At 42.5% G+C, this 15797-nt stretch overlaps 1 long non-coding RNA gene across 1 annotated transcript; it reads right to left on the bottom strand.

Annotated features, from left to right (window-relative positions):
- Positions 1 to 7898: 7898 nt before the first annotated feature.
- Positions 7899 to 12601, bottom strand: LOC140703070 (uncharacterized). Its single transcript, XR_013540714.1, has 2 exons — positions 11881 to 12601; positions 7899 to 8896 (listed from the first exon to the last, which is right to left on the bottom strand). It is a non-coding gene; the product is annotated as an uncharacterized LOC140703070 (long non-coding RNA).
- Positions 12602 to 15797: the final 3196 nt, after the last annotated feature.

Genomic DNA, 15797 nt, shown 5'->3' with positions numbered 1-15797 from the left:
TGAACCCGGTACTGGCTTGTGGCACTGATCGATAAGCAAACAAAAGGGATTGCAGCTTCTGGTCCCAATTGTTTGGATTCTCTGCCAAGTAAGCCCTAATCATGCGCATTAGAGTCCCATTGAACTTCTCAGTTAACCCATTACTTTCAGGGTGATAGGCAGTGGTTTCCTTGTGCTTAATTCCACAGATTTGCCATAAGCGTTTCATGAGCTTCGATGTGAACGATGCGCCCAAATCTGTGATTATTTCTGAGGCAAATCCCACCCTGGACATATACCCCACCAAGGCATCTGCCACTGTGTTAGTTTCAATGTTAGTCAAGGGTATGGCTTCAGGGTACCTTGTGGCATGGTCCACAATGGTGAGAATGAACCTGTTCCCCCTCTTTGTGGCCTTGGGCAAAGGTCCCACAATATCCACCCCTATGCATTTGAACGGAGTGTCAATCACAGGCAAAGGGCACAACTTTGCTTTGGTCCTGTCACGGTTATTCCCCTGCCGCTGACACACATCACATTTTTTACAGAACTCCCTGATCTGCTTCCCTATGTCAGGCCAGTACAAATTCTGTGTGATTCTCTGCTGTGTCTTGTTCATCCCTAAGTGCGCAGCAAACATGTCAGAGTGCCCCCTTTGTAAGATCATGGGGCGATACTTTTCAGGTACCACTAGCTGACTTCTGATCCCATCTCCCCCTTTTGAGATATTCCTCAGGGTCTCTCTATATAAAATCCCCTTTTTCTCTAGAAATCTCACTGGGGTTCCAGGTGTTAGCTGGGCGTCTGTCACCTGTTCAAAACACTTTTGGAGAGTGGCGTCTGCCTTTTGCTCTTGGCCAAATCTGCTGTCTGTGGTTAAGGTTTCCACCACAGCTTCGGCACTCCCCTCTGCTTCCGTCTCGGGCTCATCAGTACCCCCCTGAACTGTCCCCGTGGTGGCTTGTGAGCATGTAATCACTAGCACCCGTTTCACATGTTCAGCCAGGTCATTTCCCACGAGCACGGCTGCTGGCAGAGTCGCTGAAATCGCTAGCCGCCAAACTCCCCTCCAGCCTTGAAAGTTCACAGGTACCTCCGCTACTGGCAGTGAGATCACCTGCCCCTCAATCCCTGCCACCTTCATGCTCTCATTTGGGATTATATATTCCCTAGGAATAATATCTGGATGGCACAGGGTCACCTGGGAACAAGTATCCCTTAACCCCCGATACTGATGGTCAAGTATTCCTACGTCCACCCCTGCTGTTTCAAACAACTGTGAATCTGTTCTCACAAGTAAGCAGCGCCTGACCTCCACAAGAGGACCATTTTCCTCAGCCTGATCAGCAGATGTAACTGTTCCAGATTGAGTAGCCATGGCAACAGGCTCCCTCAGTGACAAGGAGCTTTGCTCTGTCTGGACACAGAACACAGCTTTTGGCTTGGTTCCACTCAAATCATGAGGCACATTTCCTTTTAGCTGCTTTAATTTCTCACACTCTGAGATTAGATGGCCCTTTCCTTGACAGAAATAACATTTTCTGCTGTATTTGGAGTCTTTCTCATCTGGTTTTGGTTTTCCCTCCAAAATCTGAGGTCTTGGTTTCATGTCTGAGGGCTTCCCTTCACCATGGGCCCCTCCCACTTGCTGGTTTTTTCCTGGTCCCTGAGAGTACTTGCTGTAGGTTTCCTTGGGTTTTCCCACAGATTTCCCCTCACCTAAGGGCTTTCTTATCTGAGAAATAAAATCTGCGATTTCGGCCGCTTCGGCCACAGATTTCGGTTTCCTTTCCCTCACCTGGAACTTCAGTTCCCCATGCAGGACTGAATAAAACTGTTCCAGCGCTATCAGGTCTTTGAGCTGCTGGTAGGTCTCTGTCCCCTCCTGCGACAGCCATTTCTCTAGCAGCCTCACCAGTTGGGCCCCCACTTGGGTAAAAGTCTGCTCTGGTTTCTTGGTGAGTGACCTGAATCTCTGCCTCAGCTGTTCCGCATTTATCCCATGTCTGGCAAACACCAGTTTTTTAAACTCTGCAAAATCTTTCATCAGTTCCTCTGGCATCTCTGCATAGACTTCTGCCAGGCTGCCACTGATTAAAGATCGCATGATGGTCATCTTCTCAGTTTCCCTTACTGAGAAGTCCACAAACGCTCTTTCCACGAGGGAAAAGAACACCTCAGGGCAATCTCCCTTGTGGTACACAGGGAATTTCTTCAGGTCAGCTTTAGACAATTGGCCTCCCTCAGAATCCCTATTGTTATTATTGTTCTGATTCATCAGTTCCAATTTTCTTAACTCATACGCCATCCTTTCTTTTTCCAGAGCAATTTTCTCTCTCTCTCTCTCCATTTCCATTCTCTCTCTCTCTAATCTTTCTTCTATTTCCCTCATCCTCAGTTCATGCTGTTGGGCTATGAGCATTTTCCTGAGTTCTGGGTTCTGTTCTCCCGTGCTGTCACCCTGCACTGAGCCAAATTCATCCTCAGAACCTTGGTCAACCTGGGGGTCTTTCACTTCACCCATTTCTGCCATTTGGCTTCGAGTCAAGGGCATAATCCCCCCCCCCCAGAACAGGCTGCTTTCAAAAGTCAAGCCTCAAAATAAAGCGACCACTTTTTTTTTCTTTTGCCTCAGAACCAGCCTTCTCTAGTTTGCTGCTGTTCTTCAGCACTAACTTGCAACTGTAGCCAGCCAGAGTCCACCCCCCTCTGCTAGGCCTCTCAGCAGACAAGCTAGATCACTGCTACTTCACACAGTTTTGCCTCAGCTTTTTTCCCGCCAAAACAAGTTGCCTCAGAGCTCCCTAATCTAGTCCCCAGTTGGCACGTTCTTCCACTAGCGCACCTCCCCGTGAGGTACGCCTAGAAGATTACCTACGCGCCCTCAGATTGTCCCTGACTAGACCCCCCTTGCTCTGGGCACACTTGCCAAGGCTTTGCTGGACCACTGGACAACTGGACCAGTCGTATCCCACACGCTGGACACCAATCAATGTGACAAACCCAGACCTACTGGGATATGCCACAGTTTCGCTAAGCTGCCACCAACCATTCCCTATAAGAAGTCACACAGACCAGGGATGGATTTTTAACCAAATAAAAGAACAAGGTTTATTTACATAACACACAGGGAAAATAAAATGATCAGGTGAATAAGATACAGTAACGTGGCTTAGTCTCAATCATACATACACACAGTTTGGTTCACACAGAACACTCTACATAAAGCACAGACCCTGAACCTATCAGTTCTGGCTAACCCTACAGACACCTGAACCTATCAGGTTGGTACTGACTGACACACAGTAGTACCCTGTCTGACACACAGACTCCCACACCAGCTTCTTCTCTCAGCTCTCCTCCAGCTTCTCCTTCAGCTTCTAAACTTCTCCACACAGGATCCCCATATATATACAGTACAGCCCCTCCTCCTGATGTCCCGCCTTCCACTCCCCATAGGATGGAACTTTCCCTCCAAACCCATGACAGACAGGTAACATCAGTGCTGTATGTAACACCATGTACTACGAGAAATATTCCCTGGTGATTCATGGATATGTACTATATGTGCAGAAGTCCAAATAAGAGCAGGAAGTCTTGATCAACAGCAGCTACGTCTTTTATCCCATCTACCTCACCAGTTTGCTACTCTTTGCATATGGACATTTTGGCAAATCAGATAGCCCATCAGCTCCTAATTAATGGCAGAACTTAACATTGTCAGAGGAAATCACAACTTAAACATGAAAGAAAGAAGCAACTGGAGACCATTAACTTTATAAGACTATTCAGACTATGTGAATCGGGGGGGGGGGGGGACTATTTGTAGCTGCAAAAAATGGCAAGGCAGTAGGCCCCGATGACATCCGGGTAAAATGGATAACATATTCTGGCGCAGTAACCAAAAAGTGGCTGCTTAACTTCTTAATAACCAACTTGACTTTCTTAAGACAGTTCAAAGAAAAGCATATGTGATTTACTATTTTGAAGCCTGGTAAAGAACCCATAGACCCCCCCCCCCCCCAAAGCAACACCTTGAGACTGATTTTAGTATGTTGTCATCTTTATAAAGTCCTGGAAAGAATGATTCTGAGCAGTCTAACTGAAGTAGTAGAACCACTCCAGTATCTTCTATACTAGCTTTCTAACTCTCACCAGATGTGCTGGATGATATCATCCCCCTGCCAGCATGGCTACATCTGGAGAGCATGGGATAAGCAAAGGTTGCTATATTTACTAGCACTGCTTCCAGAACATAAAGTGCCCTCTGAGGTGACATTTGCATGGTCAAAGTCCCTGTAATAGTCCCTCTAACAGTTTACCCCATAAAGCCCAGGGTATCTATAGGTGCATCGCTACTGTAGCTCACTAGGTTGGATTGCCTGGCTGCAGAGCCAGGAATTCAAATCCCCATGGAGTGTCCTATTAAAGGAGTCAGCTGAGATCATCTGGAAAATGTGTATCTAGTGGAGTCATGCGCTGGGCTACCTGTGCAGCGTTTAGCATGTTGCACACCCCTAAATTGTCACCAGAAGGGACGGTGCACGGCTTCTAATAACTTTATGCCTAGAAACATCTGACAAAATCCCCATAAGTTTGAATTGACTTGATGGCATTTAATTATTAACTGTGTGTGCATGCGTGCTATATAATACTACTTCACTCATGGAGCAACAGCTGCCATTGTTCACACAAGTCCGTGTTGGAAAAGTGGAATACTGTACAAATTCTTCTGCCAGCAGCTCCTGCCTGAGCTTGTAGCTTCTGCTCTCCCAATCTGCACTCTCCTGAGATTCTCTTCTGGTGGTGATAATTACTGAGGTTTAGGATCACCTTTGGGCACATGCCACTTGAGGCAGAACACTGATGCTTTACCAGCCTTAGAAACCTAGCAAGATGATAATTATATCTGTCAGCTCAATAATACAGTGAATGAATTATACTTCCTGGTAGAACTAAAAGTATGTGATATATACTGACATGTTAAGCAGGCTGCATAAAGATGTACGGGGAAAGGTCAGTCATCCTCAAAATAGTCTGGGTTGTCTGCCTAGAATCTGTCACTTAACAAGTAGATCACTTGTGTGAGAAAAGTTTGGTTTGGATGTCTATCATACCCTTTGGCAAAAGCCAGTAAACTACAGATCTTCCGTGATGTTGTAGCAAAGAATGGAAAAATGGGGCTTGCTGAAAATGAGAGAAAATATTAGATTGGTGATTCCAAACCCTAATCCTAGGCATGTGGATATTGTTCTAGAGAGCTCCTTAACCAAAACCTCTGGGGAGCGGTGCACCTGCAGGGGGAGAAGAAAGTCCTTTACAAGACTTCCCCCACAATGCACAGCTACGTATATGGGTATGTTAGGCACAGTCTAAGATGCCTAACATGCTTTTGTAGCTGTATGCATATTGTTGCAGTTTTGAATTTATGATTTAATTCCTCTAGCTGTGCAACAGAAGTGCAGGGATTCACAGAGTAGAATAGCTTCAAGTTCTCCAGAGCAGTCCAGCCCCTTTTCTCATTAACTGGCATGTACAGTCTCAATAGCTCACTCTGAGATATTAATAGTAGAGAGAATAAAAAGGTTTAATTACTTAAAATGGAACAGATCAAACATAAAACAGGCAAACATGACTGCTTTCAGCAACAAGCTTCAACAGACTCTAGAGAGGCAAAAAGCTCTCAGAGAGACAGGGCTCTCTTTGAAATCAGAGGCAGAGAAGGAACATTTGGTTAGCGCTTGATAGATTGACAGTCACCCCAGCCCAGAAAGGTCTCCCCCAACCACAGTTTTCCTAGGCAGCATGCAAGATTGTAAAAAACTCCCAACACATACATTGAGAAGGTGTTTAAGCAAAGCTTCACAAGATGGCTTACAATGAGGTCTGTACCTATGGTGGAGCAACTAGGGCTTTGACCCAGAGCATCAACATTTATTTATTTTTTAAAATTTTATTTTTAACGAAGGGTGACAGAAAGGAAAAAGGGAATTGAGGTTAAGGGGGAAAAGGAGAAACAATGACATACTAAAATTCATTCTATACATACTGCCATATCAAAATTTCAGATTGCTCTTTTTACTATTTTCTGCCTTCCAGATTTAAGTTCTCATTTCAATGTATGCTCTTCATACGCTGCCTGTTGACTCAGTCCATTTATAGAATAAATCCCAACTTTCAGTTGCCTTTTGTAAAGGACAGTCCTTCATCACTTCTGATAAAATGTCCATTTCCGCTGTTTCCCGTATCTTCTCTATAAGGTCTTCTTGTTTCGGTACCGTCGGACTTTTCCAATTTTTGGCATAGAGAATTCTGGCTGCAGTAACTATGTATATAACTATATATTCCTTTGTCTTATCTATGTTATCAGGTATCATACTCAATAAAAACAGTTGTGGGGTTAATGGCACCTTACAAAACAATATTTGTTGCAACACAGCATGTAATCTTTTCCAATACTGTTTCGCTAGTCTACATGACCACCACATATGATACTAACTTCCCACTTGTGCTTCACATTTCCAACACACATTTGATACATCTGTACACATCTTCGACAATTTTTCTGGAGTCATGTGCCACATGACCCAGAGCATCAACATTTAGATGGTGCTGAAATCAATGGTGGGAGTTAGGAAAATAAACTGTGGCAACTCCCAGCCATTTCCCTTTTTCCAAAAGCATCGGCTTTCTTTTGTAGGGGCACCATATTCTCCCACCTCCTTTTTCATGGGGGGGGCTCATGCCCATGCTTGGGAGAGGGTGCCACGTGCCCCCTTGTGTCACAATGGCTAGTTATAGCACTGCTTACAGTTAAAAGACATGGAAAACAAAGAATGGAAAAAAACACTACAAAACATCATCACAGGAAATACATAAAAGCCCTGTGATAAGATCAACAAACACCTTGCTAGAGTGAAGAAAGTCTTGAGGGTCAGCTTAAGGCATGGAGAAGGGGAGGTCCAAATGGGTGTCTCAAGAGAAGATCCTTCACCCGTGTAATTCTGATTAACAACTCGCTTAAACCAGGTGGTCCTTGGTTCTCTGCTGCTTGAAGAGGAGAAATATAATCAACTGCTATCTTTGTAAGGGCCAGCCAAAATGAGTAAAATGATTGCCCAAAATTTATTTATTTTTTCCTTTTCTGGCATTGTTCTCAGCAAACACTTTGCTGATTGTGGTGTAGATCTGGAATGCATCCTTCTGTTCCACACTGACCTTACTAAAAGCTGAAGAAAAAAGCATCTGTTGTTGAACAGGAAAAAAGACAAGATGTGTCTTTACATCTGATGTGTGCTTTTTCTATACAGCTGCTGTTGTTCTTCTCCCCCTTTATACTTTGCAGCCGTTCTGAACCCATTTGTTTACACCCTTAGAAATTGTCTTCCCACACAAATAACATGTAATGTACTGTTTTCCCCATACTGGTATGAAATGGTAAACCTGTATTCATCTGCTGATGTGGAGAAATTTAGAATGTCTGCTTTGTCTCCCTATTTATTTTATTTATTTATTTATTTATTTGATTTTTACCCCGCCCCTCTAGACCATGTCTACTCGGGGCGGCTTTTGAGGTGAAAACAGTCACAGGGACAGCAAACCTGAGATGGGAACCTGCTGTGAGAGGAGAAATAAAACTGGAGGGAAATACAAAGCAACTGGGATTCAACTCTGTTCTGTTTTCAGAGGGTCAGCTGTGTTACTATGTTTCTGTACATACATGTTCACATAAAGAGAGCATGATTTTAGACCAGCAGATTCGTTTCAGTGTGAGGTTTCATGGATTACATTCCACCTCTTCAGATATGGAGTGTGTGCCTGGATCTTGTGCTCTAGATGTATATGAAGAAGTGGATTTTAATTTAAAAATAAAAGCTGACACTGAGGTAAATCTATGGGTCTTAAAAGCCCCCTGGTGGTTTTGTTGCTCTTTTGTTTTTGTTCTTCCCTTCTGCTCCTGTCATTTGGAACCATTCAGGGAGTTAAATGTCCCTTGTACTCTGCACTTCAATGGAGAAGGTAATGTTCTCCAAGGGCCAGAAGTAGGGAGAAAAAGTGCAAAATCCCTCTCCCTGTGGCAATCTGCATATTTCATTCTCTTTTCTCTTTCTCTCTCACATCTACAAACAGGCACACTATTTGTTATGTGTGCGTGCGTGCATAAGACAAATATTTGTCTGCTGTAACAACAATGAGGCTCCAAATAATTTCCTCAGAGTTAATTTCTGCCTGTTCCATTGAGACAAAAACTTCGATTTCTGCAGAGACTAGAGCCTACCAGTCTGCCTCACTGTTTATCTTTTGTGTTTGCACAGTACTCTGTAAAGGGACTGAACCAGAGGTTATAGTGAGTGGAAACTCTCCGTAGTGGTGTTTTTCAGCAGGGAGGCCTTTTCCCTGCTTTGCTGAATTCTTGCCCTTATTAGATATTAATACATGAGCTGTCCTGCCTCAGCCCAGTGGAAGTCTGCTTTCCTGCTTCAGTCTGAAACCTGAAATCTTTGTTGTGCAAAGTTGGCCTGAGTTGGTCAGAGATGCCTATATACTTTGTGATGATCTAAGGCATGGAAGGCAGGCTGTGAGCTTCAAGATACTGGGCTCGCCCTAGGTGTACTCTCCCAAATAGCATATAAGGGATTGCTTCCCTGCTCCTTCTTCCAGAGACTTTCAACTTTTTCTGTATAAATTCATCCTTCTGGAGGGTGAGGGAGTTGGGCAGGCAGGCAGGCGCAGGTGCGTGTGTGTTTGTGTCCTGTTTCATCATCAAAGAAAAGAAGTTTGAAAATATATAGGCAGTGTTGCCACTAAAGGTCAGTAAAATCTCATTACTGAAAGAGCCAAATATATTTTAAAGATGCTAGAATTTTCTGATTCACATTTTGGTCGATCGGTGGGCTTGCTTGCGATTCCTTAGTTCCTAAACAAATAATAACATAGGTATAAAACTCAGCACGCACATTCATGACAATGTTAAGTTAGCTTACTCTCAGTTTGTTCCACCCACCTTTTTTTGAGAGGAAAAGCTGAAAGGAAGTAATAGACAAATTGTGTTTAACTTGCAGGAAGATACACATCTAGAAACAAAGATACAAAAAGCAAGGAGTAAGGTGGGTGGAACTGTCATTCTGAATGCAGGGTCCTCATGACTCTGTGCTATGCAGATAAGGGAGGCACCTCTTTATCTGTTGCTCCAGAAGGGTCTGTCTTCTCTTCACCCCCTGACCTGCTTGGATAGATCAGGGTTTGGCAACCTGCAAGCCTTCAGATGTTTTATTGGACTATAACGACCCCCATGTCTAACAATTGCTATGTTGATTGAGGCTGACAAGTACTACAAGCCAACAAACATGTAATGTCGCATCTGGAAGTCTACAACTACACTCCCAGTCCTTGTGAATTTGTGAACAGGAGTCAATGGACTAGTTGAGTCAGTGGGGCATTTTGCATGGAACTGGTGGAAGAGACAAAAGAGCATGGGGTCTGTTGGCTGGAGGGAGATTGTTTGTCTGAACATTTTCTGTGTCATTTCCATGTTCCTTAGAATTATGTGTTGATACTGAACAAGTGTTAAAATTGCAACAAGTTAACCGAAATGCTATTGTTACTGAGCATACAGACAAATACAGCATTGTTAGCTTTAGAAATTCAAGGCGTGCGTGGACAGAGAAGGCTCGTGTTTGCTTGTTGGCAGCGTAGGATTGAGTCAACAAAGCAATGTGGCCCGAAAATCCATGCTGCATTTGCACAGAATTGACTTTGTTGTGTTATTTAGCTCCCATACAACTGTCCAGTTTTCTCCAGTTATAAGACTTCTACTAGGATATCAGATGCCACTTGATACACCAAAGTAGCACCTGAGGATGGCGGATTTTACCATGCAAACAAATCACTTCTATCAAATTCCATTGATTTCAGTGGGTGTTCTCCAAATATGACTTAATTCCAGATCTAGCTTTTGGTAGGCCAGACTTCTTTCTGCTCTAGAGCCATAATCCAATTGCAAGAAGACTGTGCTTTTTCAAAATTGTACTGAAAGAAGAATGTAATCAAGTGTAGCTTTGCCTAATCTAGTGGGGAGGCAACATGACAAGCTTTTGGTTCCTCAAGATTTTCCTCTTCCAAGAAACTAATAAATGCATATAGCAAGATATTTCATATTTTGTTTCTGCTGCTTACTCCCAAAACAAGGGTTCCTGCTGTCAAATCTGCAGTTATTTGTAGGCTCCAAAATGCCAGATACCACTGACATGCTAAGAAGTCCTGAAGTGTTCTTTGATGAAGCAAAGGGCAAGCATATGTGAATTAAAATGAGAGAAAGCTTTCCTTAAGGGTGAACCTCCACAGCATATTCAACAAGCAACAACACAATGTGCCACTAATAATGCTGCGTAAATCACACACCTTGCTCATGTGACGAGCCAGATGAGTCAGGAGGTTGTGAAAGCTACCAAAGAGTCACATGTGCAAACCCGTTGTGGAAAATACCACTGAAAGAGATAAGTGTAAACATGCTGACCTGAACCTCTTCAGACATTGAGCTAGCATGGAAGTGTGGACTTGAGTCATAACTTAATTTTAACATGTGGAAACTGCTGCATATCTCAGATTATTTGAAAAACACAACTGCTTCCCAACAGTGTAAGAAACTTGCTGTATTATCCAGGTTCAGTAAATTAGATGCCTCCCAGATTGTTAGAAGTGGCAAAGAAAAAAATGAATATTTTGAAAAGGGTGCCATCTGTAATCTCATAGAACGAGCTAAATGTCAACGTTTCCTATTTTATGATTTCAATGAGAATTATTCAGGGAAGTTCCCACCCGCACCCCCATTTTCAGTTTTAAAGGAGTCCCGCATGAAGGACTGAACATTAACTTGAAAGGAAAATTAAACTGGATGTTCAGTTTTGCCAAGAGTATGTTGTGGCTGAAGGGAGGGTGGGTAGTGTTGGAGAGTGAGCACAGAGAATTACAGGAATGTTAACTTGGGACTTCAACCCTTTGAAACTTGAAATGATTGCCCAAGCATACTTTCTTTCTTATAGAGAAATAACACCCAGGTTTCCTTCTAAGAAAATAAGAAAGCTTGTGTTTTTAAGAGAAATGCACTCATGATAGGAAAGGTGACAGAAGTCATAATCCCAGCTAACAAAGTTGGACACCTCAGGAGCCATGGCTGCTCCTTTCATCTGTAGAGAATAAAGGGCAAGATGTCATCCTTGGAGAGACAAAAGAAAGACAAAAGGTCTCTCCTCTTTGGAGACACAAAAGGTTAACACAGGTCAGAACAGGTAAAAGACAGTCTAGGAAAACTGAGGAGGTCCTCTCTCTACTCTTCCCCATGTGAAGACATGCATGTTCTTGAATGAAACTGAGCTGCACCTGGTCACTTCCAACAGGTGGGAGAATGCTGTTAATAGCTTACATGCAAGGTCAATACATCTAGTAGTATCACTGGGTTTCAAAATAAAGAAAAGCCCTCTTGATCAGAAGACCAATGAGGATTTTAGAAATGGTGGCCATGGCACACCCAACAACAAGAGGTCCAATATTCTTTTCAAAGATCTGGACTGTACTTTCACACCTGCCTCTAGTAGATCCCATACTGGGATTTATGAACTAATAACTAGTAATCTTTCCCAGGAGAGGACTACATTAGGGATTCCCTTTGGTAGCCAACCCCAAACAGTGTCAAAACAACAACACATACACATTCTTATTGATAACATGCAGTTGTTTCTGCTGCCCGCTGTAGTAGTCAATGGCCCCAAAGCTGCTGACGACAGAGGGCAAAAATGAGGTGCTCACATGTAGACGCAGAGGGAGGCAGGCAAGCAAAGCATTCAGTCAGACATTCTCTCACCCATAAAAGTATATTTTACCCGTAATTTAACATATTCTTACCTGCATACCTTTAAAGATGGGCAGGTGGCTCATTCCCTTACATTCATGCCTTCACTTTCAGCCCCCCTGCCTCACATGCAGAAGATTATGGGTCTGGGGAATCAACAGCCAGGAGAGGAACATAGCCAGGCCCTGACCTTTTGCCTCCTGGAAGAAGGCAGGCGTAAATAGGCTTAACTGGGAGTAGCCAGAACCTATGGCGGGGCAGTGCCCGTTCTGCCCTAATGGATCAGCTGCCTCTGACATTGTCACAGAAAATGAATCATGAGCCAGACAAATTACTCAACACCACCGAGTTTCCTGTTGGTTGCTCTTCCTACTTGAATCTTATATAAATTCTGCATTGGTCTGCTGCTATTCAGTCCTCTGATTGGCTGTAACACAATGTAACATTTTGCTGCCATTTATTTTTCTTAAATATCTATCTAATGCTACCCTCCTAGCTCCTTAAGTACTTGATCCCACAACGGCATATTTTTTTAGCTTGTTTTTCCTCCTTGTGACTCGAAGTCCATTTACACTCCATTGTGTCATTTCTGCAAAGTCATTCCCTGTTGCAATCATAGAATCATTCAAAAGCAACATCCCTGGTGCTTTCCCAATGTGGACCTTCCACTTATACCCCTTTCCTGAATGGCTGATATGGTATCAGGTCCAAAACAAATCATTAAGCAAAAATTCAGAGGTAAGAGATAACAAAGCAACATACAGTACAGTGGACCCTTGACTTACAGACTGCTTGACTTACAGACTTTTTGAGTTACAGACTTCTCTGGCCGCAAAATTTAGGTTTGACTTGCAGCCTGAGATTTGACTTACAGACCAGAAAAAAACCAAAATGGAACAAAAACGGCCTGTTACGGGATTAATCGGTTTTCAATGCACTGTAGGTCAATGGAGACTTGACTTACAGACTTTTTGACTTGAGAACCACCTTCCAATACGGATTAAGTTCTCAAGTCAAGACCCCACTGTATGTATCTTCCCTGTCAAAACACAGTGTAAAATTATATTGGTTTAATAAACTACCCTGCCAGTTCAAAGTTCAAAAAGTGGCCAGAATGCTGTTATTTGTGTTGAAGAACTGCAGCCCAGAATTTAGTCAGTTAATTCAACTAATTATATAGAACTATTATACAGTATAGCCTATTCCTTCAGTACTTTTCTTGGCACCCCTCACCCATAGTCCATTGCTTTCCAAACCTCTTTTACTTGTTTACTGATTCCTGTCATTCCAACATCTTTTTGTTGAAATGTTCACACAAATGCAGTTTTGCCTGTGTAAATGTTCACACTGGTGTGTGGGAAGGTGAGAGTGCGGTTTTATGTGGCAGCAACACACATTTGTGGGCAGGGTACACATACTGACCATATCCCCTGCCCCACTGGGTATGTATGAACAGGCTCCATGTGTGAGAACTCCTTGTGTGAAAGCCTCTTGAACCAGACCAGGACTGGTTCAAGAGATTTTCATGCCTCAGGCAAAGCAGCGAAAAATGCCCCCACCCAAGTGAAGGTGTGTAAAACCACCAGCCAAGTTATTTTCATATATGAAGAAGAAAAGCAGGCCAGCATCTCTCCCAGCCCTGGCAGCAGAAATACGGGGACAAAGTGAGTAACTATTTTCTGTCCTTTTCTGATATCCCCTCTTGTTTATCTTGGTGATCTGGCAGTTCAAAGCATACTTTGACATGTGTTAGGCTCTATGGAATAAGTCTCTTCCTGCCAGCCGGTATGGTAATTTGGGCTGAGAGAAGACAAGTACTTGGAATAACAGGTAATTGAGATGGCTGTGACTTCGATCCCATTGTATTCTGTATATAGGAGGCTGGAGAGAAATGATTCTTGGAGCTTGGCATCCTCACATGAGGTAAAACATCATCTCCCAACAAATCATCTCCCTACTTCCAAGGAGACCATGTTCATAGTAATGGCCTTTGTTTAGGGATATTGTAAGAGCAGCTAGGTTAACTAGACTTTCTTATTTTCTAAGTGTGTACAGTGCCTTCTTTTGCAGCAGTCCAAAGCCTGTTTTGCTGTTCTATGGTGACTTTGCTTTTTTAAGCTGAGAGAAGCTTTTGGGTAACTTTTTCCTGTTTATTTCTGTCATTGTTGTTGTTTCTTTTTCTTTTTAATATAAATAAATTTAATATAAAGAAAATAAAATTATTGTGGGATATTGGTTGGATTTTGAGTGCAAAGGAAATCCTGAAAATAATTTTTACTGCTTTGCCTTGCCAAGCTACTCAGATTTTGATAAACAGTTAAGGGGGTGGGGTGGGGTTGGCAGCAGCCATTTTTGGTACATTTTGCTTAAACTCCCTGGAGGGCACTAGGCACGAGACCTTGGCTGTTGGGGAATGGAAAGGAGACATTGTTATTTGGTTCAGCTTGATGGGTCTCTCACCTCCAAAAGCCACACTGTTAGCATTATGCTTGCATAACTGTGCGAGAGGATTTGGGCCATCATGTTGATATAAATGTGGGGATTTGGGATTTGCTTCTCTTGCTTAAAAATTCTGTTCTACTTGCAAGTCCTCTGTTCCTGGGTCCTGTGTGGGATTTTCTCCAGCTAAACTGAGCTCTTTCCCCCTCTCTTAAGAAAATGGACTACATCTCTCAAAATAATTAATTCTCAGTGTCCATTCTGATGTCTGAGGGAGAAATCTGTGCACATTTTATGATACTCTAGCAATTAAGTCTAAACTATTGTGATGAGCTTGGAGTAAGTCTATTGTGAGGGGAGTCTTGCTCATGAGAAGTTCAAAATAACTCCTATCAGAAGACAGATCAAATCATGTCCCTTTAAAAAAGTTATTTAGATCTTTTTCTGTTCCCTGTGATTCATTTTATAATAATAAATCTCTCTGATTAGTATCAAGTTGAAATTTGCTTCTTTTCTCATTGTCTTCTACATCTCTGTAAATAAATATGCCTATTATTATTTTATGGGGCTGAGATGCTTCAGGATAACAAATATTTTGCAACTGCTCAATGCAGAAGTTCAAAGGGAATCCATAGTCTTCAAGGGTGCCTGTAAGTTCTGCATTATCTTACTGTTTGTGTCTTTTCTATGATATGCGTATTAAATTCATACCTAATTCTGCTGCTTTCCTGCCAGTTGTATCAATTCATAAAAAACTTTCTCACCTGGGAATCCCCATTTTACAACTCTGCTTAATGTGTCCTGGATTTTGAAATTCTGCAAATGTAAGGATGATGTGTGATGATAAACAGAGAAGTACAGTTACACAGAACACCAGTGTGATTTATGTCTTTAAAAACTCTGCAGCAGACCATGTCATCAGACCTCACAGAAGTGGTTTGTTCATTTTGGATTGCAGCCTACTATGTACACAATAAGCACTGTGTATGTCCGTGTTTTCTCCTGTCAATCTGTGCAGTATTTTGCAATGTTGGCAACCCTATAAAGTTTTTTTAATGTTTCAGTGAAGGAACTCCATAAAATGTGAAGATATATTAAAGAATTTCAACCACATCTCCCTTCTGCCCCACAAACAAAAATATGGTAATAAGGGTTTTTTAAAAAACAATTCAAGCGTCAACATTTGCAATAATGAAACAATTATATTACTCTGCATTACTGAAGCGCTTGAGGTGGGTGGGTGAGCAAAACATTTGAGGGAGGTATTGAACTTGTTAACAGGATCCAAGGGTTCCACACAGCTAGGGTAGAAAAAAAAATACTTGCCATAAAAAACATTACCTTTCTGCAAAGCTTGAAAATAATGGGGTGGAGTGGGGTGTTTTAGCTCCCAGTAGCTGCTGGAGAGCTTTAATTCAAAAATCAAATCAAATCAGAAAATGAAGGATTCTGGGAGGTGTAATTTAAAAAAAACTTTGCTCTGGACTTCTGAGAATTCATACTGGTGTGGATACCAATCAAAACAGAAGAG

The sequence above is a fragment of the Pogona vitticeps genome, chromosome 1 (genome assembly GCF_051106095.1).
Source record: "Pogona vitticeps strain Pit_001003342236 chromosome 1, PviZW2.1, whole genome shotgun sequence".
Classification (NCBI taxonomy): domain Eukaryota; kingdom Metazoa; phylum Chordata; class Lepidosauria; order Squamata; family Agamidae; genus Pogona; species Pogona vitticeps.
This window is presented reverse-complemented; position numbering and strand designations above follow the sequence as displayed.